The 26795-nt window shown below is 54.4% G+C and overlaps 1 protein-coding gene across 2 annotated transcripts in view; it reads right to left on the bottom strand.

Moving 5' to 3' along the window:
* The window catches only part of RBFOX3 (RNA binding protein, fox-1 homolog (C. elegans) 3), a 431835-nt gene extending 406702 nt beyond the window's left edge, over positions 1–25133 (bottom strand). For both annotated transcript variants that reach the window (XM_011957187.1, XM_011957113.1), the window contains exon 1: positions 24939–25133. The gene's annotated coding sequence lies outside the window, so the exon portion shown is untranslated. The remainder of the gene's footprint in view (positions 1–24938) is intronic.
* Between the last annotated feature and the right edge of the window lie 1662 nt (positions 25134–26795).

Consider the following 26795-nt stretch of genomic DNA (forward strand, 5'->3'; position numbering starts at 1 on the left):
TAAAATAAAATAAAATAAAATAAAATAAAATAAAATAAAATAAAACCATGGAATTCTCCAAAGGCACTAGAGCTGCGCACCCGCCCAACTGCAGCACTTCCTCAGGGTATGCAGCCTTCTGGAGCTTGCCCGGGGTGCAGTTCCACAAGGCACTGTTCTCTTTCCTTCTGTTTTTCTTACACTAGCTTCTCCCTGGGTGCCAGTGGCTCTACTTCTGCCATCTTTTCTGGCTAATCCCTTTCATGATACCTTTCAGGGCTGCTGGCTTTGCTCTCTTCTGTTTTCCATCACCCCAGTTCCTCCTCAGCCTCTGCACCCCGCAAAACATAAGCTCCTAACCAAAATCAGAGTTTGAAATGGGACTCAAACTAAGAAAGCAAAACTTGCTCTTTCTTTAACCAAGAGAAAAACAACACAGAACACCTCACTTTAGTAGTAAAGATTATAGGGAATATACAATATTCGGAATAAATGAACCTCCTCCCCCCGTTTTTAAACCACTCTTGTGAAGCCAGCTGAGTTCCTGCCTCCCCTCATGCCTTCGGAATCCTGTCTCTGGCAAAAGTAATTTGGGTTTTATTCTTCTGGCATCTGGTGGGAGTCGGTGACAATTTTACTGTAGCTACACTTCTTCTTTTTTAATACCAGTGTGTTTTAATAATACAGTGTACCTTTTGGTATTGTTGAAATGTTACATTATTCAACGTATCCAACAGGAAAGGGAAGGGCCTTCTGTAATTTATGTGTCCTCGGCGCTGTGTTTAAAGCTTGTGAAGTGGAGGGCTGTAATTTGGGAAGCAATTTTCCCCCAGGTCGGGAGAACAGTTTCTGGAGGACAGGCTGGAGACTGCCTGACCCGGGCTCATTGGGTTGGGGGCCCAGAATCCTGGCCTTGAGGCTAACCCTAGTGGTAGGGAGTACTGTGGGCCCCAAACCAGAAACGTTCCCCAAAATGCAGCAACAACAACAAATCCTCAGCCCAGCTATGGCTGGCTCAGTAGGCCACTTGGGTTTCAAGCAACTCATCTAGTTTCCAGGTTCTGGCCCTTCCAGAGAAAGTCACTGCTGTCCTAAACATTCATGAGTCCCTCCCGCATGGATACTGGGGCACAGCTGGAAACACCACAGGCACCTGTTGTGGGGCCTGCAGTGTAGAGAGAGAGAGAACAGGTAAACCACAACCCCAGGAGAGGCAGGGTATGGGCTCCTACAAGATGGCAAGCTCCAGAATGTTGGGGCCTTATTTTTCTGAGCGCCACAGCTAAGCCATTGAGAATGGTGCGTGGCACACCCAGGTGCTAAGCAAACATGCTTGAGCGAGTGCATGAAAGAGTGAAAAGCCAATAGAGAGACATCGGTGATGGGCGTCTGGGAACCTAAGCAGAGGTACTGCATTCATGGGAGGTGTTCTGGCTTCCTAGGGCAGGTGAATCAGAGAGGAGAGGGGAGGGGAGGAGAGAGGAGGGCAGGTGCAGAGCCTTGGACAGAAGGGGCAGGGGAAATGTCATCTAGGGAATGCAAATAATAGAGGAAGTTTGGGACTGGGGGTAGCAGGAGATGAGACCAGACATATAAGTCAGGAACCAGGTCAGGAAGTACCTTGAACACCATACAAAGGACTTTAAAAAGCCGTTTGAGGAATTTTAAGCAGGACATGATGCAGATTTGGGTATTCGGAAGCATGCTCTGGTGCTGATGTGGGCCTGGTAGAGGGGAAAAAACAAGGCAGAAATCTCAGCGGGGAGGCGGCCCAGGTGATCCAGTGGCTCACAGAAAGGCGGATGGAGATTAGTGACTGCGAACACCAGGATTTGGTGACCAGTCCTACCCACATAGGAGATGAGGAAGATGCAAGCCACCTCCCGGTTTCGGGTTTGTCCAGCTACATAAATAGGGGGCTAGTTTGTGATAAGGTGAGGAAGAAGGTGGGCTTGGGAGACCAAGACATCAGGAAGTTACAGTGCAGAGGCCTTCAGCTCGGTGAAGGCGTCATTTATCGCATTATTACCTCCAGTCCACTCTGCTATTCCTTACACCTTTTCCTATGTTAAAAATGGCACAAGGCCGGGCATGGTGGCTCATACCTGTAATTCCAGCACTTTGGGAGGCCAAGGTGGGCGGATCGCTTGAGGTCCGGAGTTTGAGACCAGCCTGGCCAACGTGGTGAAACCCTGTCTCTACTTAAAAACTACAAAAGTTAGTCAAGCGTGATGGCACACACCTAAATTCCCAGCTATTCTGGAGGCAGGAGAATTGCATGAACCCGGGAGGCGGAGGTTGCAGTAAGCCAAGACCACGCCACCGCACTCCAGCCTGGATGACAGAGCAAGACTGTCTCAAGAACAAAACAAAGAAGAAATGGCACAATATGATGTTTCAAGGCCAATGGGGCTGAGCTCACATTGGACATGCTGAGGTTGAAGAGCCCCTGGAATGTCCAGGAAGGTGGTTGGTCAGTGGGTGGTGCTAGCATCTAAATTGGAGAGAATCCTGTCTGCACTGGGGACTGTGGCAGCCAGGCTCTAAGACAGCCCCTGTGTCTTCACCTCCTGGTGCCCAGAGTTGTCCTCTCCCCTGTCATACCAGCATTGGTCTGTGTGACCAACAGAATTCAGCAGAAGTGAAGGTTCATCCATTCTAAGATTAGGTCTTAAAAGACCTCCATCTTTCTCTCACTCTGGAGGAAGTCAGCCGCCCTGTCATGAGAACACTCAGGCAGCCCTACAGAGAGGCCACTTGGAGAGGAAGTGGGGCCACAGCCAGCAGCCATGAGAGAGACCAGCTTGGAAGCAGATCCTCCAACGAGAGACACCAGCTTAGAAGCAGATCTTCCAGCCCCATTTGGGCCTTCTCATGCCTGCAGCCCTGGCCAACATAAACTGCAGCCTCGAAGGGATGATGCTGAGCCAGGCACCCAGCTGAGCCCTCCCAGATTCGTGAACCTCAGAAACTATGAGCTAATAAATGATTGTTGTCTAAAGCCATTAAATTTGGGGATAATCTATTACACAGCAATAGACAGCACACGGATTACAAAAAAATATGAATGGGGCTGTAGCCACAGTCATGGATAGGAACACAAAGTGAGAAGACGGGATGAGAGCAGATTATAGAGGCGAGGAGGGTCACACTGGGGCACACCAGGAGGCAGTGGTGGGAGAGAAAGGCTGGTGAGGAGGGATAAGGATACAGCCCTCAAAAGGAGGAAGACAAGGATGAGAGCTCTATTAGGCTGTTCTTGCATTGCTATACAGAAATGCCTGAGGCTGGGTCATTTACAAAGAAAAGAGGTTTAATTGGCTCCTGGTTCTGCAGGCTGTATAGGAAGCACAGTGTTGGCATCTGCTCCTGGTGAGGTCTCAGGAAGCTTCCACTCATGGTGGAAGGTGAAGAGGGAGTAGGCGCATTACACAGCAAGAGGGGAGATGAGGGAGGCACCACGCTCTTTTAAACAACCAGATCTCACATGAACTAATTGAGAGACAACTCACTCATCACCAAGGGACTGGTGGTAAGCCATCCATGTGGGATTCGCCCCCATGATCCAATCACCTCCCACCAGGCCCCACCTCTAACACTGGCAAACGATTTCAACATGAGAGTTGGAGGAGACACACATCCGAACTGTATCAAGAGCATTTCCAGAAGGAGAGCGTCAGATGCTACAAAGGTCCAGCAGGACCCCGGCTTCCCAGGGACCAAGTTCTCCCCCTACCTTGTCTCAGTCCAGTCCTTCTTACCTGCCACCTCCCTGCCTGGCTGCTGGCCCCATCGCATCCCTCAGATCCCACTCCCAGGGTCTTCAGTCTTCAATGAGAGGCCTTCCCTGACCACCCAAGCTAAAGGAGTCCCCGACCCCAATTTCCCGGTCACTTTCTGTCATAGCTGCCTGGCATTTGTTGCAAGTTGTAATTATATTTTCATTTGTTTCTTTACTCAGCCATGACCTATGAAGGCCGGGAGGTATCTGTTTCATTCACTATCATAAACCAAGTGCGTGAGGTATCCTAGGCTCTCAATATTTGTTGGATAAATAGATGGAAAGAAAGAAAGATGAAAACCCTGAGTTTCACCTGGAGGCCCAGTTCAACTGGAGGAAAAACCGTTCCCTCCCTAAGTCACACACCTGCCATAGCAGTAGGGCTCCTTGGCTCTGGAAGAAAACATAAATGGGCTGGGGGAGGAGGTGGAGAAGGACAAGAGACTGAAGGTGACCCAGACCAGCTCTTCCATCATTCTAAAAGTGGGGAAGCTTGACACGGTGGTGCATGCCTGTAATCCCAGTTACTTAGGAGGCTGAGGCAGGAGGATCACTTGAGCTGAGGAGTTTGAGGCTAGCCTGGGCAACATAGCAAGACCCCATCTCATATCTCATAAATAAATAAATATTAATTAAAATGAAGGCGTCTGTAGGAAGTCCAAGTGGCCACCGTATTTCCTTCAAGCATTCAACAAACATCAACAGCCTGTGCAACTGGGCTAGGTGGTGGGAACCTGTCCCCTCAGCAGTTCAGAGTCTTGGTGGGGAAGCTGGCAGCCAGACAGGGCAGGAGAAGATGCAATGTAAGGGGTGAGGCCTGAAGGCCGACTGTCCCCCTCCACCCTGCGTCCCAGAGCTAAGAAGCCCTGGGCAATGTTGCATAACCCCTCTAAACTTCCGCGGCTTGCCTGTAAGCAGGACTGCTCCCACGGCACAGGCTGGCACCAGCTTTTGTTCCTCACCAGCAAAGCACTTGGGCCTGGGCCAGAGCACAAGTCCACATTGCCGTGATTTCAACCAGTAAGTACAATACACTGCAGAGAAGACATACAGAGCACTGTGGACACAGGGAGGGTTGGAGTGGGCTGGGGAATGAGCAGCTTTCTGAAGGAAGTAACAGTGGAGGCTTGAAGGAGTGGGAGGCGTGGAGCAGAGAAGCAGCTCGGAGACATAAACCCTCCCATGCCCAGGCAAGGAGGCCGGAGGGCCTGCCCAGCCAAGGGCTTCAGCAGCAGGACCCAGGCCAGAAGTGAGGCCCACCAAGTACTGAACCCAACCCTGCCTACAGAGCAGTATCTGTGGCCAGCGGCACGGTCACCAACACCAGCATCTGGGCCAGGGCCACAGCCTGAAACAGCCACACCCGGCAGAGGCACAAGAGGACCCATGCAGGGGCCATGCAGAGCTGGAGGTCAATGATTTTCATCTGAACAGGGAACCGGGCCCCAAGGAGGACTTGGGGAGTGGCTGTTTGTCCACACAGTGGCCATCTGGGATATGGAGGGCAGGTTTGCCACAGTTCAGGTTCATCCCCATGCTTGCTTCCCCAGGTATTGTGCCCAGTTAAGGGTCGAAGCCCCCTCCTCACAGCCCATCCTGTTCCCCGGCCCCCTTGGGGATCTCCACAGGTGAGTTACCTGGCTCAGGTTGGGTGGGAGGTGAAGAGAGGAACTTTCTAGTTGCTTTTCTCCAGCTTGGAAGTGAGGCTTTGAAGAAGCCTCCTGAAGTGGAGATGGGAGGGACAGCTGGCAGGGGTCAGGAACACCAGGGGGGAGGCAGAGAAGGACAGGGAATTGAGGGGTGCAGGGGGCTTCAGGGAGACAAGGGAGGGATACTAGAGTAGAATCCAGGATGGGGTGGGGTACAAGGGCACAAGGAGGTGGGAAGGGGGAGCAGGGAGTGGAGATGTAGGGTGAGGGAGAGGGGACTGGGACGGGGGTGCAAACAGGCAGGAAGGCGGGGGAGGGGTGCAGAGGATGGGGAGGTAAGGGCAAGCATGCTGGGGGCAGGGAGGTGGGAAGGTGGGGGAGGGGTACAAAGGGTGGAGAGGTGGGGGAAGAGGTACAGGGCAGGGATGGGGGTGCAGGAAGGTGGGACTGGGGTGCATGGGACAGTGACAGGTACAGAAAGGTAGTTGAGGGGCACAGGGGTGCAGATGGAGGGAGGTGGGGGAGAGGGTATGACAGGGTGGGGCACAGGGGCAGGGGATGGATGCAGACACCCACAGTCTGGGTGCAGGGGTGGGGTGGCAGAAGATAGTTGTGGGTGTAGGGGGTGGATGGGGTGGAGGTTAAGGCAGAGGCTCCTGTGGGCTGGGACCCTGCTCTCCCCCAGCATTGGCACAGCCTGAGCAGTGACAGCGTGGCAGATGGGTATACGCAGAAGCATGGCCCCTGGTAAATAGGATTGGGATGTTGAACAGCCGACATATTCTCCGAAACTGTCTATACGCCACAAATGGAGAGAACCGTGACCTTAATAGGATGCTAAACTTTTGGAAAGTGGAGAGAAATGGAGAGACCCAGAGTCGAGGACTGAGGGTCCCCCTCTCTGGCTGGAGGCCAGGGCTACTGGTGACCTGTGGGGTTCTTGGAGTTCAGAGTGGGGTGTTTTCGCTTCTGGGTCCTAAAAGCCAGTGGGTCTGGATGGGACGCATTCCTTGGCGTCCTGTTACAGCAACAGGACAGACCAGCACCCCTAAAGGCCTCCACCTGGCCCTGAGACCTCCATCTCTGCCCACAGTCTGGCTGCATCTCCTGGAAGATTTTTTTTTTTAATGCTCCCATCCTGGGGCTGCACCCCTCTCTCTGGGCCCAGCACATACTTCCAGCCTGGGCATCAGGGAAATAACTCAAAACCATAACACACTTTAAAAAATACACTTGCCAGCAACTGCAACATTTGCTTTGCACAAACATTTCAAGAGAATTCCCCAGATAACCCTGCTGTGGGAGAATTCTAGCCACCGGGAGAAAGCTGCCCAGGCCCCAGCGGGGCATGGTTTCTCAGCGGTCCCCAGCCACCTTGAGGACAGGAGGCAAACAGGGACAGACAGCAGCAGAGGGATTTGAGGCCACAGCAGCATGCAGAATTTCCTGGCGGGACGTGTCATTAGATCCCTCCTAGAGAGGGGCCTTACCCCACTCTTTGCTTGACAGCCTGGGGCACAACGATGCCCACTTCTGAGCCTCCCATGCGCCATCTCAGGTGTTCATGAGATTGTCACGTGAATGCGGAAAGCCTGCTTGCCTCCCACAGAGCTGGGAGCTCTTGAGGACAGTGTCTGCCATGTAGAAGGGTGTGGAAATCTTCCTGAGTGATTTGGGTGTTACCTGTGTTACCTTTCACGGTCCCTGCCTGCCTCGGGACCCCGTTCTGGCAGGCTGTCCCCATGCTGTCCCTCCCAGCCAGCCCATCACCTCAAAGAAGCGGGGCTGTGATGAGCCTGCACTGGCCGAGGCCATCATGAGAGCCCCCGTAAGGTGGAAGCAGAAGTCCTGGGTCCACCCCTGCATGGCAGCCCCCACCCAGGTGCACCACCACAATTCCCCGAGACTCAAGGAACTTTCTTGGGAGCTGGGAAAGCTGGGAAAGATCTCAATTTAGACAATGGCTATAACGGCGCAGACATCTGTCAAAACTCATTGAACCATACTAAGACCTATGCATTTCATAGTATGTAAATTACCCTCAGTTTTTTAATTTAAAAAGGTTACCTCCTGGACTGAAAACAGATTTGAGTGAAAGCCACTGCCTCAGACCCAGGCGTCCGATGGACTGCAGTCTTTCATTCGGCCAAAGTCAGCCAATAGAGCCCAGTCTATATGTTTGGAAAAAAACAATCATCAATATAATGATAAGGAAAATGTCCCACACGTAGCACCGGGAGACCTGCCTCAGTGAGTTCCTACCAGCAGTGGCAAGAGGGCCAGAAGCCATCAGTGTCCACCCAAAGCCTGGCTCTTCCCTCATCGGTTCTCTTGTAGTGAGGGGAGGGCAGGATAAACAGGAAGTTCTAGAACAATATCCTCTTCCCAGCCCCCTAGCTGGCTGCCTGGGTAAAGTGCCAGGTAGGGATGGACATTCCATACACAAGGCTGGTGGTACGGAGGGGACATCTCTGAAAGTGTGCACCTTAGAACAACACAGAGGAGCACGGCCACAGCTGCTCCCCTCCCCTGTGGAGCCAGTGGCCACCCCAGCAGGCACTGAGCCAATGCTTGGAGTCTGACCAAGACCTCCCCAGGTTAAGAGAGGCTACTGCAGGACTCCAGGAGCTTCCCTGCTCCCTCTGACAGCAACAAGGCACTGGTCTTGGACCAGCCTCCTAGAACAGCAGATGTTAGGCAGATGTGCAGGAGGCTCCAGAAGGTTATGGTGGGAACAGCTGTGGATGCTGAGGAGCAGAAAAAAGCAGACAGGAGAGGAGCAGAATGGAGATTTACCTCCTTGGCAAGAGGCTCTTCTGACCACCCCTTGCCCTGCCTTCTGGCTGAGAAACACAGACTGAGGTCTGGCAGAGAGAAAGCCTTGCTGTGTGAGCCCAGGTTGACTCAGGGCCCGTTTTGACCTTCAATATGCTCTCCCTCAGGGATCCCACCATGACATTTGCCTTCATAGGAACTCGTTTTCCTTTTGCGCTCCTTTGGGCAGCATTCTTACAATCCAACAGATGAATTCTGGCTCTTGTGGAGTTCCGTCAAGAGGGAAGACCTCCCAAAACCAGTATGGCTCAACAAAGCTCTGTCCACCCACTCATCTATCCACCCATTTACATACCTACCCAACCACTCACCCATACATCTACTCACACAGCCATCCTTCTACCCACACATCCATCTACCCATTCACCCATCCATCCATCCATATGCCTAGCCATCCATCCACTCGCCCACACATCCATTCACTTACCCATCCATCCACTCGCCCACACATCCATCCACTTACCCATCCATCCACTCACCCATCCACTTACCCATCCATCTACTCATGTAGCCATCCTTCCACCCACCCCATTCACTCATCCATCCATCCATATGCCTACCCATCCATATGCCTACCCATCCATCCACTCACCCACACATCCATCCACTTACCCATCCATCTACTCACGTAGCCGTCCTTCCACTCACCCCATTCACTCATCCATCCACTCACCCATCCACTTACCCATCCATCTACTCATGCACCCATCCTTCCACCCACCCCATTCACCCATCCATCCATCCATCCATCCATATGCCTACCCATCCATCCACTCACCCATCCATCCACTTACCCATCCATCCACTCACGCATCCACTTACCCATCCATCTACTCACGTAGCCATCCTTCCACCCACCCCATTCACTCATCCATCCATCCATCCATCCATATGGCTACCCATCCATCCACTCATCCATCCACTCACCCACCCTTCCAACCACTCATGCACTCATTCTTCCACCCACCCATCCATCTACCCATTCATTCACCTACCCATATACTCACTCATATGCCCACTCACATACCCATCCATCCACCCATTCCCTCATCTACCCATCCATCCATCCACATTCCTACCCATCCATCTACTCATCCATCCATCCACTCACCCATCCATCTGCTCACTCATCCATCTACTCACTCATCTATCCACTTATCCACCCATTCATCCACCCATCCATTCATTCACTCATCCACCCATCCATCTAGCCATTCACTCATCTGCTCATCCAACCATACATGTACCTACTCATATATCCATTCATCCATCTATTCACATATCCATTCACTCACCCATCCAACCACATACCCATCTACCATCCATTTATTCATCCACTATTCGTTAATACACTCATCCATCCATGCATCCAACCTTCCATCCATCTGTATATTCATCCATCCATCTGCCCACTCATGTATCCACCATCCATTCATTCATCCACAAAGAAACCCCAATGAGAGGGGGTGAGAAGGTCCAAAACAGGGGCAGGGTTTGAAGGTCAGTACTACAAAGACTGAAATGTGAGGCACCTATAAATCTGGGCTTGGGTATCAGATAATCCTGGATCAAAATCCTGGCTCCCTTGTCATTATCTTTGGCCAAGTTACTTAACCTCTCTCAACTTCAGTTTAACCACCTATAAAATGGGGCAATAATAACTTTCTCATTGGGTACCATAAGAAACAGATGACACCATGTATCCAGAATGCTTGCTTTAGTGGCAGGTACATGGTTAGCATTCGATATACAGTGGTGGCCATTATCTGCATGATCATCAGAATTGGCCACCCTCCACACCAACACTGGAATATGCATTAATGGGACTCTTCATTCTTTCCTACTTCATGCCCTTTGCCATGTGATTTTGCAGTTTTTCCTGCAAAAGAGGTAGAGTCTCCTTCCCTATCCTCTATGAATCTGGGCCTGCCATGGGACTTGCTCAGAATGAGGTGGAAGAGATGGTGGGCCATTTCCAAGCCTAGGCCAGAAGAAGCCTTGTATGTTTCCACTTGTTCTGTCATTGCCATGGTTGGCTCCCTGGTCCGAGGATGGGGATGAAAGATGCATAGAGCACAGCTGCCCCAGTTAGACCATGCCAGGAGCAGGACCACTGAGCCAACCCACAGACCCATGAGGGAAACCAGCCAGGGTCAGCCAACTCCCAACGACCCAGACTTATGAACCATAAACAGAAATAATTTTTTTTTTTTTAAAGACGGAGTTTCACTCTTATTGCCCAGGCTAGAGTGCAATGGTGCAATCTCAGCTCACTTGCAACCTCTGCCCCCCGGGGTTCAAGTAATTCTCCTGCTTCAGCTTCCCAAGTAGCTGGGATTACAGGCATGCGCCACCACGCCTGGCTAATTTTGTATTTTTAGTAGAGACAGGGTTTCTCCATGTTGGCCAGGCTGGTCTCGAACACCTGACCTCAGGTGATCCACCCACCTCGGCCTCCCAAAGTGCTGGGATTAGAGGCATGAGCCACTGCACCCAGCCAATTATTGCTGTTTTAAGCAACGGGTTTTCATAGTTTGTTGTGCCGTAATAGCTAACTGGTATACCTTGCCCCTTCAATTTCCCCATCCTCTTTCTCCTTTTCCCATATCAAAAGACACTGATTATGGAACATCTAGTTCTGTCTCCCTTACAAAGCCAGAAAAGGAAAGACTTCCGCAAGAGATCCAGTGAAGGCTCAACCTCCCTGTCTGCAGCCTCTGCCTGCTCCCTGAAAACAGGAAGTGACAGTGAAGCCCAGGAAGAGGAATGATGTTAAGGGCAGGTGGGCCAGGCTTGGAGGTGCAGACGCCCGTGCTAGGGACACGTTTGCTTGTGTGCTTCTCTGTCTACTTAAGTACTTTTAATTCAAAGTAACCCAATTTTCAGAATCTCCAGGGAATGGGCTCTCAGACACGGGAAGTACGAGAATTTGCAGTGGAAATCACTGCCAAGGGGAGATCAGGGCTTCCACGGAGGGTTCGGAGCTCTTCCCCGCAAGCTCATTAGGGATTCCGCACGGCGCACGTGGTGTAAATCACTTCCTATTCAGGCCTGCTGATGAGGGGCTCAAAGGTCGATTTTCCATGGTTATGACAACAAAAACTAAAATTGGGTCAAACCCGAAAGGTATTATCTTCCTCCGAGCCGCTAAATGCACCAGAGTAATGAGGTTGGTTGAGTAACACACCCCAGCCCGCTTGCAGGCTGCCGGGAAGACAGACAGGCCCATTCCCTGGGCGGGCTCAGCTGCCCTGCCACACCTCCACGTGTCCAGCGGAAGGTCCCGGGCCCTTCACCTCGCTGGCCACAGAGGCTGGTTGTCTGAAGCCCTCAGGCCCTTCTTCCTGCCTGTAGAAGCCACACTGAAGAACAGAGACGTTCAACAGCTCTAGGAAACCTGAGTTACCAGGGTTGGGGGAGGCCACTTTTGTTCCTGAGTCCCACCCCCTGTCTCCTCCTTGCCGTCAAGACAGCCACAGATTTGAACCTGCAAGAGCTGGGGGGCTAAGGATTTGCTCCAGCTCAGCCCTCCCTCTGAGGAATCCTGGCCTCTCACTGTGGCAGAAGCCATGCCGATACCTCGAATTTGCATAACGTGCCCTTCTCCTTATACGTTATTGATTTGTATTCCACGCACACACATGCTCCGCCTGGAACCCGTCCTGCAAAGCCTCACTGTCAACAGGCTTCAAATTAGACCCATCATCTCAGCTTATACAGTATTTATCAACTGACCTGCCCACATCTTGGAGTTATTCTTAGAAACTGCCCTGCCTTATCCTGAGAGAAAGGGAGGAGGGAAAAGAGTGGGGAGATATTTAAAGCAAGAAGGTGTCCCTCCAGAACTGATTTTGTTCTCTAAATTATGTGATGGTCATTTATTAAAACGGTGGATGGGGCATGTTGGCAAAGCTGGGGACACGTTGGCAGCACCCAGCCGGGGTGACGTGGGCAGATCCTGGAGAAATACCTGAGAACCCTGGTGACTGCCACACTCACAGGCCACGTGACCACTAAGCAGGTCCCAGTGAGCCCTGATATAAGCCTCAATGTATTCATCTGAAAAATGGGGCTAACATAACCTATTTGCATGGTCTGGGCAGAGTGGAGTGAGATTAGCTACATGAAAGGCTTTGAAAACATTAAATTATACTCTGATACATGAGTGAAACTTGAAAATATTTTGCTAAGTGAAATAAGCCAGACACAAAAGGACCAATACTCCATTCACGGGAAGAATCTAGAATAGCCAAATGCATAGAGACAGAAAATAGGGTGGTGGGTGCCAGGGATGGCAGAGAGAGAGAATGGGGAGTTAGTGTTTAATGGAGACAGAGTTTCCACTGGGGAAAATGAGAAAGTTCAGCAGATGAAAGGTGGTGATGGCCACACCACAGTGTGAATTCACTTAATGCCACTGAACGAGGCACTTGAAAATGATCAAGATGGTACATTTTATGTTATTATATTTTACCACAATAAAAAATGTAATGTTTAACTACGATACAACTGTGCAGTTATGTGATGTTAGTTCCTGTGTCTTTCAGGAACATTTATCTCACGCCCCCAGCCTGGAACAGGAACCCTGCTTGGGCAGAGGGAGCAGCTCCAATCTTGCCTTTGAACTGGAGAAAAACGGGGTTCCGTTCCTTGCTGTTGCCTCTTCGGCCTTTACCACAACTTACTCATGCCATGGAAAAGCATAGATTCCACTCCCGGGCGCAGACCCAGAGTTTCAGAGGGGAGGCCCGGCCTCCCCACTCCCTGCCCATGGGGTTCCAGCAGGCCTGCAAGAAGGAGGACCCTGCCACCAGCACCCTGGCCAACCTCCTCCAGCCTTTCACAGAGAACCCTTTCAAAGTTCTGTCCCGATCAGCTCAGGATCCCGTAACACCATCACAGACTGGAGACCTTAAACAAGAGACAGGCATTTCTCACAGTTCTGCAGTCTGGGAGTCCGAGATCAGGGAGCAGCGAGGTCGGGTTCTGTGGAGGGCTCTTCTGGGCTTGCAGACAGATGCCTGTTCCCTGGGTCCTCACGTGGAAGAGACAGGGGAGACAGCAAGCTCCCTGGCGTCTCCTCCTATAAGGGCAATGATCCCATCACAACGGCCCCACCTCCCAACCTCAACTTGACCCTGATCACCTCACAAAGCTTTGTATACAGATACCATCCCATAGGAGCTTAGGGGTTCACCATATGCATGGGGCACCCGATTCAAGTGGCAGACCCTTCAGATTAGATCTGCAGCAAACAAGCTGGCCCCGGAGCTGGCACAGCCACCCAAAAGCATCTGCTAACACATGGGATTTTACATGTTCTAGGAGCCATATTTTAAAATATTAAAAACAAGCAAAAGTAATTTTCATGATATGTTTACTTAACACAATATATTCACACTATTATCATTTTGACATGTCATCAATACAGAGACTATCAATGGGAGATTGCTCATCCTCTGCCTTGCATGTTATCTTTGGTACCCCGTGTGCGTTTTACACACGTGGCCAGTCTGTCTCCACCCAAACTCCCACATCTCCAGCTCCATGGCTGTGTGTGGCTCGGGGCTGCCATGTTGGATGGTGCAGGCAAGGGATCCCTCCGTGTCCCGCAGCCCCACAACTGAGGGACATGGGGCCCCACTATGCTTGCAGGGGTCCACCGGGAGGGGAAGAGAAGCCGGTTCCCAGGAGCTGTCTTCTGCCCGGCTCTCCCACACAGGCTCTAAAGCCACAGCTCCTCCAGGCCAGCCACCATCTGAAGGAGGGTGTTTGCCTTATGGAATCCAGAGGGGTGCTGAGCTCACAGGAGCTCCTGGACCGGGACAGGGATGCAAAACCCTTCCTCCCAACTGAGACTCCAGCAGAGCTCAGGCACACCCACCTTCCTGACTCTAGTCAAGGAAATGGGAAGGTGGGTTGGCGGGGTGGCAGGGTGCTCCGGCCCCTCACCTCGAGCTCCTGAGCACCGTCTCCTGAAAGAGTTTGTTACCACAGACCTCACCTGCTTGGGCAGAGGGAGCAGCCACCCCAATCAGGGCCTGCCCACATGCAGCCGTTCAGTCGCGTAAGCATTTGTGACATTGGCACGTACCCCAATCGAAACCTGGCATAGCGGGAGCTGCCGTAACAAAGCCGTTGGCAGCAGATATTTAAAACTCCTGGCTTCTCCCTCGCCGAGTCAGAGAGCGGCCATGGGACACTTCCTTCCCACCCAGAGTAGCTCGCTCACTAGCAACGTGGTACGTTTCTTTACGACACAGCATTAGTTTCCTCCTGTTCCTGCAACAAATGACCACAAATAGAGTCACTCAAAACAACAGAAGCTTCTTCTCTCACAGAGGGAGACCAGACGTCCAAAGCCAGTTTCCCTGGTTGAAGTCGAGATGTGAGCATGGCTGGGCTCCCTCCAGAGGCTCCAGGAGAGAAGCGTTTCCTGCCTCTTCCAGCCTCTGGGGCTGCAGGAACTCTCCGGCTTGTGGCCGCATCGCTCCAGTCTCTGCTTCTGTGGTCACATGGCCTTCTCTTTTGTCTGTGTCAAAAAATCTCCTTCTGCCTCTCCTTTATAAGGACATTGGTGATTACATTTAGGGTCCGCCTGGATAATCCAGCACCATCTCCCCAGCTCAAGATCCTTCACTTCATCACACCTACAAAGTCTGCCTTTGACATCCAAAGTAACATCCATCAGCTCTGCAGATTAGGGCATGAATATCTTTTGGGGGCCCTTATTCAGCTAACCACAGATATGCACTAAAAACATACACAGATGTGCATGTGCGTGAGGGATGAGATGGTGAGATGAGATCAGTTCACCCCCTGGTGATGAGGCCTGATGATGTGGCCATTTGCCACAAGAAAATGGTTCTTCAGGAGACTCCAGCATTGCCTAGTGAGAGCTGGCACCCAATAAGGTAAAGCAGACACTGGCCGGCCAGCTGCTCTGAGCATCCCCAAAGCTCAGGCATCTGAGGCCCAGGGCAGGCAGAGAGGTTCACAAGGAGATGCCACCCAGAAGCTGCTTAAGTGGAGCAGTGGGAGGATTAGACTCTGGCACCATGAAAGAACTCTATCGGCTATCAGCACCACCATCATGATCACTTCAGAAGAGGATCTGCAGAAGACCTTGCCCGGGCCCACCATACCCCCACCTTAAACACTTCAGTGCACACAGCCCCATCCCACTGCCAGCACCTGCCTGGGGTCCAGAGTACCCCTGGAGCAGTCGCAGTCCATGAACAACAGAGGCGGGTGTATAAATACCCCAGCTCCCTCTCCCCTGGGCTGGAGACCCCTAAGCTGTGTGTCCTACACTTGCCTTCAGGGTCCCCAGTGGGATCAGCTCCACTTGCCCACAGCAGACCTTGGGCTGCCTCTCTTCCCCGTTCCACCTCCTCATCTCCTCTTCTGTCTCCTTCACCTCCCCAAATGCTTGCCCTTAGATACTGACACTGATCGTGGACTCTGGAAAAGCCAAACTGAGACATAGGCACTGTCAGAGCCCCAAGGAAGTGCCGCCACCAGCTCAGGAATGGCAGCAAAAGCAGAGGTGTATGAGCCTGGAGGTGTCTGGGATGAAGGTCAAAGGGGAAGCGAGGAGGTAACTGGTGAGACAGTGCTGCACTGCTCTGATGGTCCCTATGCCACACACCACTACAGGCAGACATTTTGACCATGATATTGATGTCTATCGCTGCTATTAAGTGCTGTAAACACTAGGCATGATGCTGAATGCATAGCCTGTGCATTTCACTGAATCCAGGCAACAAAGGTGGGGTCTGGCATGGCCCCTGTGTTACAGCTGAGGAAGCAAAGACTAAGAACATAACTGGCCCAAGGTCACAGCCCTCATAAGTGGCTACAGGTAGATTCAAGCCTGGATGCCTTCCCCATCCCTTACTCCCATACGCACCAAACACATAGATGCTTATGGCAAACGTTTTAAAGTTCCCAGGCTAAGAATAACAGAGAAGTAAGCATTTGAGGAACAGTAAGGGAAAGTCAGAAGAGAGGTGAGGAAATTGATACCACATCCCTGTGGACCTTGCTTCGCAAAGGGAGTGGCCACTGGGCGTCTCCACTTCCAGACTTTCCTCCATCAGAGCCAGAAAAGCGAGCAGGGAGTGCCAGGAGGAGGGTCCAGAAGGGGTGGGGAGGGACTCGATGGGGCCAGTTTCCTGCCTGGCTTGGCTGTGTGGCTCTTCTCGAGAAGCAGCAAAGGTACACGGACTCAGCTCGTCCTTGGCTCCCGCGATCACTGCATCACACATGGGGAAATTTAAGGAGATGCTGAGCGGCCATCTGTCTGTTGTGGGGAGCTGGGCCAGAGGCTGGGCTGGGTGACCTCCACACTCCCAGCCCCCTCTTAGGTTCTAAGCATTGTCAGATGTCCCAAGAGGAGTGCCCCAGTGGCCCCCTACCTTCCTGCAGCAATGCCCTGGGCCACAGAGCCTCTCAGGCCATGACAAGGGAGCTGGACCCCAGATGGAGAGGAAAGAGCCAAGGGAGCCGGATGCCTCGGCCAGGCCTGGGGACTGGAGTGCTGAGCAGGCCAGTCCCTTCACCCTGTTCTGTCAGAGGTTGCAAGCTGGGGCCAGGGTGGGCTCAGTGAGTCTGGATTGGAGACAGGACCAAAGCACCAAGGAGAAACGGATCAGGATGGGGGCCACAGAGGAGCGGTGGCCACTTCCAGCAGAACATGGAATCCTGACGCAGCCCAGCTGGGAAGCTGGAACCCTTCTCCAGGAACCCCAGGATCCAGAGGATAGAAAGTTCTAGAGACAAAGTCTCTAACCCAGTCATCACGGGAGGCATGGGTACTCTGGGTTGTCGCTGGCTGGCAAGTGTCTACCTGAGAAATCAGGATCCACCCCCAGGAGGCAACTGGAGCCCCTTGGTGGAATCTGATGCTGCCTGGGAGTCCTGGGGGCAGGAGAGCAGAGGAGCCTGGCCCGAGGGCCTGGTTGTGCTGGCAGACCCTCGGGGGAGGCTGGAGACACAGCCCTATTGTCCACACCTTGCAGCAGATCAAGCAGTGCTCTGTCCCACCTGCTCCTCATCAGACACCACTGGGCACCTCTCCCATCCCATCAGACACCACCGCCAGGGCCTCAGAGCTCTGGCTGCACCCACACCACCTGCCACTCAGGTGTTTTAAATGGGGCAGTCACTCCTGAAGACACCTGCCTCCTCTCAGCAGTGTAGGCCTAAGCAGGGCCCAGGACTCATAATTCTGAGGTTGGCGGACCTAAATTTGGCCTCCATGGGGGCCGCCACAATGGGGCTCCTGCCTGGCAGTCCCCGCCCCATGTCAGGTGCCCATGGGATGCTGGGTGGGTTCGCGTCAACTCCATTCTCAGCCCCAGGGTGGGGACGGGGAAGGGTGGGCAGTCCTACTCCCCTGCCACTGTCCAGTCCATATCCCAGCTCAAAAGAGATTCAGAACAAACAGAAGCCCTCCCCTCTCCTCAGACAAGAGCCCCCAGTTCGGACAAGCCACACCTGGTACTGCCTCTCAGAGACATTGGCCACATCTTGCATCTTCAGGAGATGTCTATGAGATCTCTTCATTGATAATGGGACCCTTCTAGAAGGTTCCAGAGACTTCTCTAATGACCACCCCAAAGGGAGAGTGTCCTCTTTCCTTTACAGGTGAGAGAACCAAAGCACGCACCAATGCGGTTACACAGAGCAGGCCAGGAAAACCTGCCCTGGAGAAGCAGAACCTTCCTGGGCCTGGGCGGCCCATCACAGTGACAGGGCCAGCGACGGGGCCACACAGTCCAGCATCTGCCACCAGAATCCTTCGCCAGACAGCTTTTCTCTAGCTCTTCCTACCAAAGACCTGAGTGGGGCTCAGGAACATGGATGCTATTGGGGACACAAGTCAGGGTCTGGCCCGTGGACTTAGGAGCCTCACTGGGACCGATTTGTAAACTGCCTGGTAACATGGAAAACGCCAGCAGACTCCAGAGGTCACAGTGAAACCGGGCAGCAAGGAAATCCGGACATGAAAATGATGGCCGTCCCTGCGCTCGCTGGCCTCCCAGAAAAGCCCACCTGGTGGGGCACTGGGAAGAGCAGGTGCCATGGAGGACAGCGTTAGCTCCCTGAGAGGGGGTTCCTCCAGCACAGGGGCCTTCCGGCGGCGGGAGGTTTAGTGGCTGGTGACCCAGTGGTGCCACCCCAGCCACACTGCTCCCTGGAGGTCTGCCAACATCGGGGGCATCCTGAGCCGCCAGCCCAGCCCAACTTCCTCCGCCTGCCTGCCCAAGGCTGCCACCCACCACCTCCCTGCCCGCCTGAGGCCGCCCACCGCCTCCCTTGTTGTTATTCTCCTCAGTGCCTCCCTCCTCTCTCTGCTCCCCGCGCCCCCGCAGGCCTCTGCAGCACCGCGCTGGCTCGGCCGAAGCTGACTGGAGTTTTAATGACACGTCTGGGGTTGAGGTGGGCGCTCCTGTCCCAGGTCTGCCTACAGGGTCCTCGCCAGCCAGTGTCCTCCGCCCCAGCAAGGGGAGTTTCAGGCTGTGCACAGCCCCCTTGCTGGGAGATTTGGAGAGCCTGCCCGGCATACCCTGCATACCCCGCACACCTGCTGCTGCTAGCGCAGCCATGTGTCCCCAGAGCAGAGCGCCGAGGCAGGTGGCAGGCATCCATGCAAGGTGCCCCTGGCTGCACCCCTCGGCTTCTACAGGGCACACTAAAGCCAAGGACTTCCTCTCACATCACAGATTTTAAAACCTCCCCGGAAGTCTCAGACCACACCCCCAGTCACACATCAGGCTCTCAACCTTGCCTGCAGGTCAGAAACACCTGGGGGGCTTTGGAGCCCAACCCATGTCCAGGCCTGCCCCAGGCCGACAAACTCAGAGTCCAGGGCAGGCAGACACTAGTATTGTAACAGCGTTCCAGCTGGTTCTTTGGCCGATCTGAATGGCCCTGTCCCAGGGCCCCGGCCCTGGGGTCCAAATCAACCACCGCCCCTGTGAGGTTGTGGAGGGATCCGGGCAAGTGGCTGCAGAGCCAGGACACAGCAGGAGGACAGCAGGGTCCCCAGGGCAGCCTGGTTGAGAGGAGCACCAGAGCCGGTGTTTCAGCATGGGTGGCTGTCTCTCTCCAGGACGCTGGAGCTACAGAGGCTACACAAACGGACAAGAAGAGAAGGGCCCCGGTCCTCCCCACACCCCCTCCAGCCCCAGAGCACACAGCTCAGAAAAGCCAGGGCCCAGGCTCCCAGTCTGGGGGTGTATTTGTTCACTGTGACCTCACCTGCAGGTCCAGAAACACCTGGGGAGCTTGGAAACTGACCGATGCTCAGGCCGACGGAGTCAGAGTCCAGAGCAGGCAGGCACTAGTATTGTAACAGCGTTCTAGCTGGTTCTCTGGCCAGTCTAAATGGCCGTACCATTCCCCACCCCAACCCCTCCTTCCCTTACACTAACGGTTCCACGGCACGGTCGGCACCTGGGAGAGCTATGAGGCCTCAGGGACCCGCCCCTTCCTTTCCCTCCGTCGTCCATCAGCCGTCACACCCCGGGCCCCTCGGTGACAGCTGGGGCAAAGTCCAGGGTTAGGGTGAGGGCTGGGAGCTCCGGGCTGTTCATGGAGGGAGAAGCCAGGAGTCCAGGGCCTTGCCTTGTGCTTTCATGGACTCAAGGACACTCCAACCCTCCCTAAGCCTCAGCTTCCCCAGTTGCCAGGAGCAGGCGCTGCACTCTACGTCATCAGCAAAGATCCTTCCAATCCTGTTTACTTGGGCATGACGCCTGGGAGAGGAGGCATCACCAAATATTTTCTAAGATGCACATATTACCTTAATAACCCAAGAAAAATCAATCTTACAACAGGAGTCAATGTGGAAGGAGCCTCCACAGCATTACCTCTGGTCCTCAAGTGGCTGCATGAATGGCCTCACTCAACTCTGCCAACGGCCTGGCCCACCCACCAGAAGCTGGCCCTGCAGGTCAGCAGCCGAGTCTCCAGCCGTGCACAGGTGGTAGACTTGCCTGGTGTGGACAGAGGTACCATGGAAAAGCCACCAGCCCTTCCCATGGGCAACAAGTTCCGTCCTCCCGGCGAGGCCCCAGGACTCTCGGCTCCCTGTAGCCAGCAAGCCCCATCCTGCCAAGCCCCCGCCTTAACGCTCTGCACCTGACCCACTACGCACCTGCCGCCCAGTCTGACAAGCACGCGGGACACAACAAGGGGCGAGGCAAGCTGCCCCTGCTGCTGGCACCCAGCCACCCTACCCTCAGATGACACACTCATTTCTATGCGCCCTCAGCCGTGCCAAATCCCATAACCTTCATGTTCGGGGCCACAGGGGGAGAGGACACCGTGCCTGCGCAAGCCCACCATCCCAGGCATGCATTCACATTCCCCGTGCAACGTTGGGGCTGTAATTACAGCAAGTGATTAAAAGGCCTGAGGTAGCCTGTCTCGGAGGGAGCAGATTAACAGCAGAGCTTGGGAATGCCTGCGCTCACCTCGGAACCACCGGTGCATCTTAAACAGGGCCCGGCGCCCCCACGAGCGGGTGATTAACGGAGGGGATGAGGATGGAGGACGTTTCCCTGGCACCTGTCATCAAACTTTTTTCTCTGGGTGCCTCCCTTGCTGGCCAGGCACAGGGGAGAGGAGGGCAGCCAGGACTCCGGGAGAGCCCAGGTGAGGCCTCCACCACGGGACTTGCTCTATCTCCCCCTGGGCCAAAGTGTACCCCCAAGCAGCAGCGTCCTAGGGAGAAGGAGAGGAAGATGGAAGCAAAGCCCACAGGGCCGAATGCATCCCACGAGACAAGAACCTCAGCCGCCTTTGTCCAAATAGAAAACCCAAGGCTGCCCCCAGAACCTCCTCCAGCCCCAGGCAACACTCGGGGCTGTGCTAACAGGCAAAGGCTCTGCCAGGACTGTCGTCATCCAAGCAGGGGTGCCAAGGTCAAGCAGAACACCTGCTTGGCTGGCAGAGGGCTGGCAGGAGCCTCTGCCTGGGGTGTGTCCTCCTGAGGGTCAGGGAAGAAACAGGAAGGGCCTCTCCCGGGGCCGGGAGGTGTTTGCAGGGTTGTGATGTCCAGATATCCGCTTAGATGAAACTGTGTGTGTGCAGGCATGTCGGCATGTTGTGGGGTGTCATGCAGTATGACATGTTACCTGTGCATTTAGGTTTTAAACTACCCCCTTTTCAGTGCCTAATATGTGTCAGGGGCCGTGGACACAAAGACAGTTTAGGGACGATTGTCCTGCCCATGAGGCTCTTGGTCTTGCAGAGGAGGAGTCAGGGAAATGGGATTGTTGGAGGACTCTGTGAGCAAGAGCTACACAGCGAAGGCAAGGGGGATGCAGCAGTTCTGCCCGTGTGGGGTGAGGACAGCGGCGGGAAGGGCTTAATAAAGGAGGTACCCCTGCAGTGAACTGTGACGTCAGGTGAGAATTTATCTGTCAGGTAACATGGGCCAGATGCATGTCACCATCTAGCATAGCCCCATGGCCAGGTGGTGACACACACCCAGATACATGTTACCACTGGGCACGGACCCATGACCAGGTGCTGACACACACCCAAATGCATGTCACCATTGGGCACGGTCCCATGGCCAGGTGGTGACACACACCCAGATACATGTTAGCATTGGGCACAGTCCCATGGCCAGGGGACACACACCCAGATACATGTTACCACCGGGCACAGACCCATGGCCAGGTGCTGACACACACCCGAATGCATGTCACCATGAGCATGGTCCCATGGCCAGGAGACACACACCCGGATACATGTCACCATTGGGCACGGACCCATGGCCAGGGGACACACAGCCAGATACATGTTACCACCAGGCACGGACCCATGGCCAGATGACACACACCCGAATGCATGTCACCATTGGGCACGGACCCATGGCCAGGAGACACACACCCGGATACATGTTAGCATTGGGCACAGTCCCATGGCCAGGGGACACACACCCAGATACATGTCACCACTGGGCACGGACCCATGGCCAGGTGCTGACACACACCCGAATGCATGTCACCATTGGGCACGGTCCCATGGCCAGGGGACACACAGCCAGATACATGTTACCACCAGGCACGGCCCCATGACCAGGTGGCACATACCAGGATGCATGTCATCACCAAACATGGCCCTGTAGCCAAGTGGCACCCACTTGAATGCATTCACCATTGGGCACGGCTGTGCCATGGCCAGGTGGCATATACCTGCATGCATTCACCATCAGGCACAGCTGCCCTGACCATAGCCCATCCTCCTGTGGACCCCCATCCCCACAGTGGGGGCCTTTCCTGGTGAAATGGCACTACAGGGTGGTGAAAGGGCTGCCTTGGAACCAGACTCAGCCTCTGACCAGCCACGTGGCCTCAGGCAGACCGCATGATCTCTCCCAGCTCCAGTGTCCTCTACCCCACAGTGGGGGCCCCACAAGCTTGCCTACTGGAAAGAACCGTGGGCGATGTCAGTGAGGCGGCACAGGCACTGGGCACTCCACACAGCCTCCCGGGGCCAGCACACAGAGCCATTTCTCGAGTGTGGTTCCTGGGTCTACGTGGGCCCACGTGCCCTAGTGGGCCTCTGTGGTTGGCCTTCTGGGCCTGCCCCTGCACATCTAGTAGCCAGCTCGCCCCTGCGTCCCCCAGTCTAACCTGGAATTTGGCTAAGGCTGCCAATCAAGATACCCTGCCCACCATGGGCATGTGACCAGACCTGCCAATCCTTGAGGCACTGTGACTGGTACAGGGGCAGGCATGTGACCTCAGTCAGGCCAATCGGTGTCCTTCCCTGGTATTTCTCCTCACCGAAGGTCAATGGAGAGAAGCCCTCCACCCCTCTGGAGTTGCTGGGTGGGGACCGTGTGTACCAGACTTGCTCATGACACGCTCCCGCCATCTCCACCCTGCACTGGACAGAGGAAGCCACTGGAAGCAGCAGAAAACGCAGCCAGCACACCTGGGATTCTGCTCACCTCCCAGCATCCACACAGCCAGGTGCCCCCTCACCCCATCCTTCCCAACAGCATGCACCTCTGCAGTGAGCTACATTCAGAACATGCACCTGGGAATCCAACACACGGGTATGCACTCGGCAGTCACGCAGACAGGCACTTCCTGGGCCCAGCACTGATCCAAGCAGTGGGCCCCTATTGCCTGAGTCCTCTCACACCTGCCAGGCAGCTTCTAGAACCGCCGCATTCACAGATGAGGCCACGGGTGCGTAGCCTCACACACCCAGGTGGCCCGAGTCACGGCTCGTTGTTGTAATGTTGACAAACCACTGCTGTCTCCTGGATCTCAGCAACCACACAGTGATACCCTGCCCTTTTGTGGCCACTTCCCGACAGGCTCTGGGACCACAGGCTGCCACCACACCCCTACTGTCCCTCAGCAACACCACAGCTACCCCTAGTAACCCTGGCCCTAAGCCACAGCATCTAGCACAAGCCTCTGGGTGGCACCCACATGCCCCCAGGCCGTGTGGATCCACCGGACCATGGAGCATTTCTATTTGGTTAACGCCACAGCTTGGGAAGGAGAAAGATGGCCCAGTGCATATGAAAGTCCTCTGTGCACTGTGAAATGGAACCGTGCAGAAGCTGTGGCTGGTGTGGAGCTGTTCTCTTGGGACTTGGTGGAAGAGCACAGGGAGCTTTCCAGAAAGACCAGACAGGAGGCTGGGGCTCGGCGCCGCCCCATTCCTAGTCCCCACTTCCCTAGAGCTGCCACCTCTTTGCTGCCTGGGGTGAGGGAATTCTCCCGACTCTCTAACACACCCTTGGGTGTCCTGAGGCAGAAGTTGGCCTCTGCCTGGGTCCCTCAGCCTGCGTGCACCTGGTAACACCTGGCACCACCCACACAGCTACAGGAAGGTAGAACTTGGCAGGAGGGCAGGAGACCCTTTCCGGAGAAGCAACGTTCAAGCCAAGGGCAGAGCTTCCATCTGGATCAGCAGAGCCCTGCTCCGGTGAAGCCCTGTGGCAAGGCTCCCACTGCTCCCCAGGCCAGGTCACCTCATAGCTGGGGCCCCTGGGGTGTGCCCAGCCTGCAGCTGGGAGACAGTGCATGGCCCAGGGCCCAGTGATCCAGCCTCTCCCTCATCTGACCCCCACGCAGCTCCCCGCCGTGTGTCAAGTCCCTTGTACCCCAGGTCTCTCCCGTCTCCTGTGTTACACTGATCCCTTCCGTGAGACCTGCAGAAGCTCATCGACAGGGTGGCAAGAGAACCGCAATTGGAGAAGAGCCCCCAGCACACAGAGAAAACGAGAAATGCTGGCCGCTGGCAGTGCAGTTCCTTCTCAGAGTCTGCTCTGCTCTTCCCTTAAGGATGTTCTCTCTTCCCTCCTCCGTCGGAAAACCTGTTTGCCTTTCAGTTTCAACCCAAGGCCACCTCCCACATTGTCCCTAAGTACCCACCCTCCTCAAGGAGGTATCTGCCCCGTCTCTGGGTCCCTGCTGTGGCATCCACACGCCGCGTTGGTGTGGTGGGCAGGCATTTGAGGCTCCTGGCTGAGGCTGCACCGCTTCAGAGACCATTGCCACCTTTCACCCCTGCACCGAGCCCCACACGCTGCTAGCACATCACAAGGAGTAAACTGCTGCTGGGTGGATTGGCTACGGGCCTTCTCCAGCAAGGAACATAGTTTATCTTCTTCCTTCCAGAAACCTGGCTTTAATCGAGGCGCTCACCTCCAGGACCGAAGTCAAGGTCTCCTCCACTCCAACAGCCTTGAGTCCAAGGCTCTGTGTGCCCACAGCCAAGAACATTTCACCAGGCCAACAGAGAGAGAGGGGAGAGTCAGAGAGAGAGAGCAGAGAGTCGGAGAGAGAGAGGCAGAGAGCGCGCGCACAGCCCTGGCCGGGAGCACCAGCTGCTGCTGTATCCGTCTGCATTCTCCGGGCATGACAAATGTTCAACACAACAAATGAAGAAAAATGAACTATTTCCATTGCCTAAAATACTCCCATCCCCATGGGGCTTAAGATAAAAAGTAAGAAGGGACAGGCATTGAATTGAAGAGAACGCAGGTGGCATGAGCTCTATGAAATGCCCATGTGTGGCCACGCTCCCCTCCCTGGGCACCCCTGCCCTTCCACCAGTATGCTCAGGCCTGCCCCCTGCCCTGGAGAACCAGGATACCCAGCTCCTGGGCAGAGAGACACAGGCTGTCACCCCATGTAGGACACTGACTCAAAAGAGCTGCTTCATAAATATTCACGCCCAGCCCAGAGGGGCTCCAGGCCTTAGAAAGAGCCAGAGCTCTGTTCACACCCCGAGGTCAGAGTTCATCCCCAGAGGAGGTCCCAGGACCCTCATTCCTCTAATTACTCCTGAGAGCCTGGCCCAGCTGGTAGAGATGGGATGAAAGTCTCAGGTAACTCGAATGAGAAGCTAGGAGGACCCGCGAGATGGAGCCACAGACTTGGGGCCTCCCCAGGTGTGCCCTCCGAAAGCACGCTGAAGCAACACACTGTGCACGGACGGATGGACGGATGGATGGATGGACGCAATGTGCTGCATCCATGCGCTGCAACGATACCCGCCCCAGGAAGAGAGGAAGCTCTGACACATGCTGCAATATGGGTGGACCTCAAAAACATGACGCCGAGACAAGCCAGACACAAAAGGTCGCATGTCGTACAACCCACCGATAAGAGGGCCCTCGGGGAGTCCCACTCGTAGACACAGAAGGTAGAATGGGGGTTGCTGGGCTGGGGATGGGAAGGGGCAGTCGGTGTTTTATGGGCACAGAGCTTCAGCTGGGGAAGATGAGAACGTTCTGGAGGTGGATGGTGACGATCGCACAGCAATGTGAAGGTGCCGAATGCCACTGGCTGAACTGTGCACTAAAAATGGTTCACACGGTTAATGTTATGTCACGTGTATTTTATCATCATAAGAAAAAGCAGGGCCGGGCCCTGTGGCTCACGTCTGTAATCCCAGCACTTTGGGACACTGAGGCAGGTGGATTACTTGAGGTCAGGAGTTTAAGACCAGAATGACCAATATGGTAAAACCCTGCTTCTGCTAAAAATAAAAAAATTAGCCAGGTGTGGTGGAAGGTGCCTGTAATCCCAGCTACCTGGGAGGCTGAGACAGGAGAATCACTGGAACCCAGGGGGCGGAGGTTGCCGTGAGCCAAGATCACGCCGCTGCACTCCAGCCTGGACTACAGAGTGAGACTCTGTCTCAAAAAAACAAAAAGAAAAGAAAAGAAGAAAATGATGGAGGGAGGCGGGAATGGAAGAGTGCTGAACTTTCGAAGCGGGAGTGGGGTGCAGGGGCCCCCATTCCTGCTGGCTGAGCTCTTACTCAGTGCTTCAATTACTCAGCAGGGAGAGAGATTGTCAGGACAACTCAAAAACTCCAAGGTGCAGTGAAAACCCCACCCAGTCCACCACTGGCCTCTCATCCACGGCTTCAAAGAGGGAAGGCCGGGGAAAAACCCCATGGTCATCAAACAGATTGTGCTGGGGGAAAGTTATCATTTTGGTAACATGGACAGAAAATCAGGAAATTTCCAGTTCTGAGACACATGATCCCCA

Source organism: Colobus angolensis, unplaced genomic scaffold, assembly GCF_000951035.1.
Source record: "Colobus angolensis palliatus isolate OR3802 unplaced genomic scaffold, Cang.pa_1.0 Scaffold1, whole genome shotgun sequence".
Taxonomy (NCBI): domain Eukaryota; kingdom Metazoa; phylum Chordata; class Mammalia; order Primates; family Cercopithecidae; genus Colobus; species Colobus angolensis.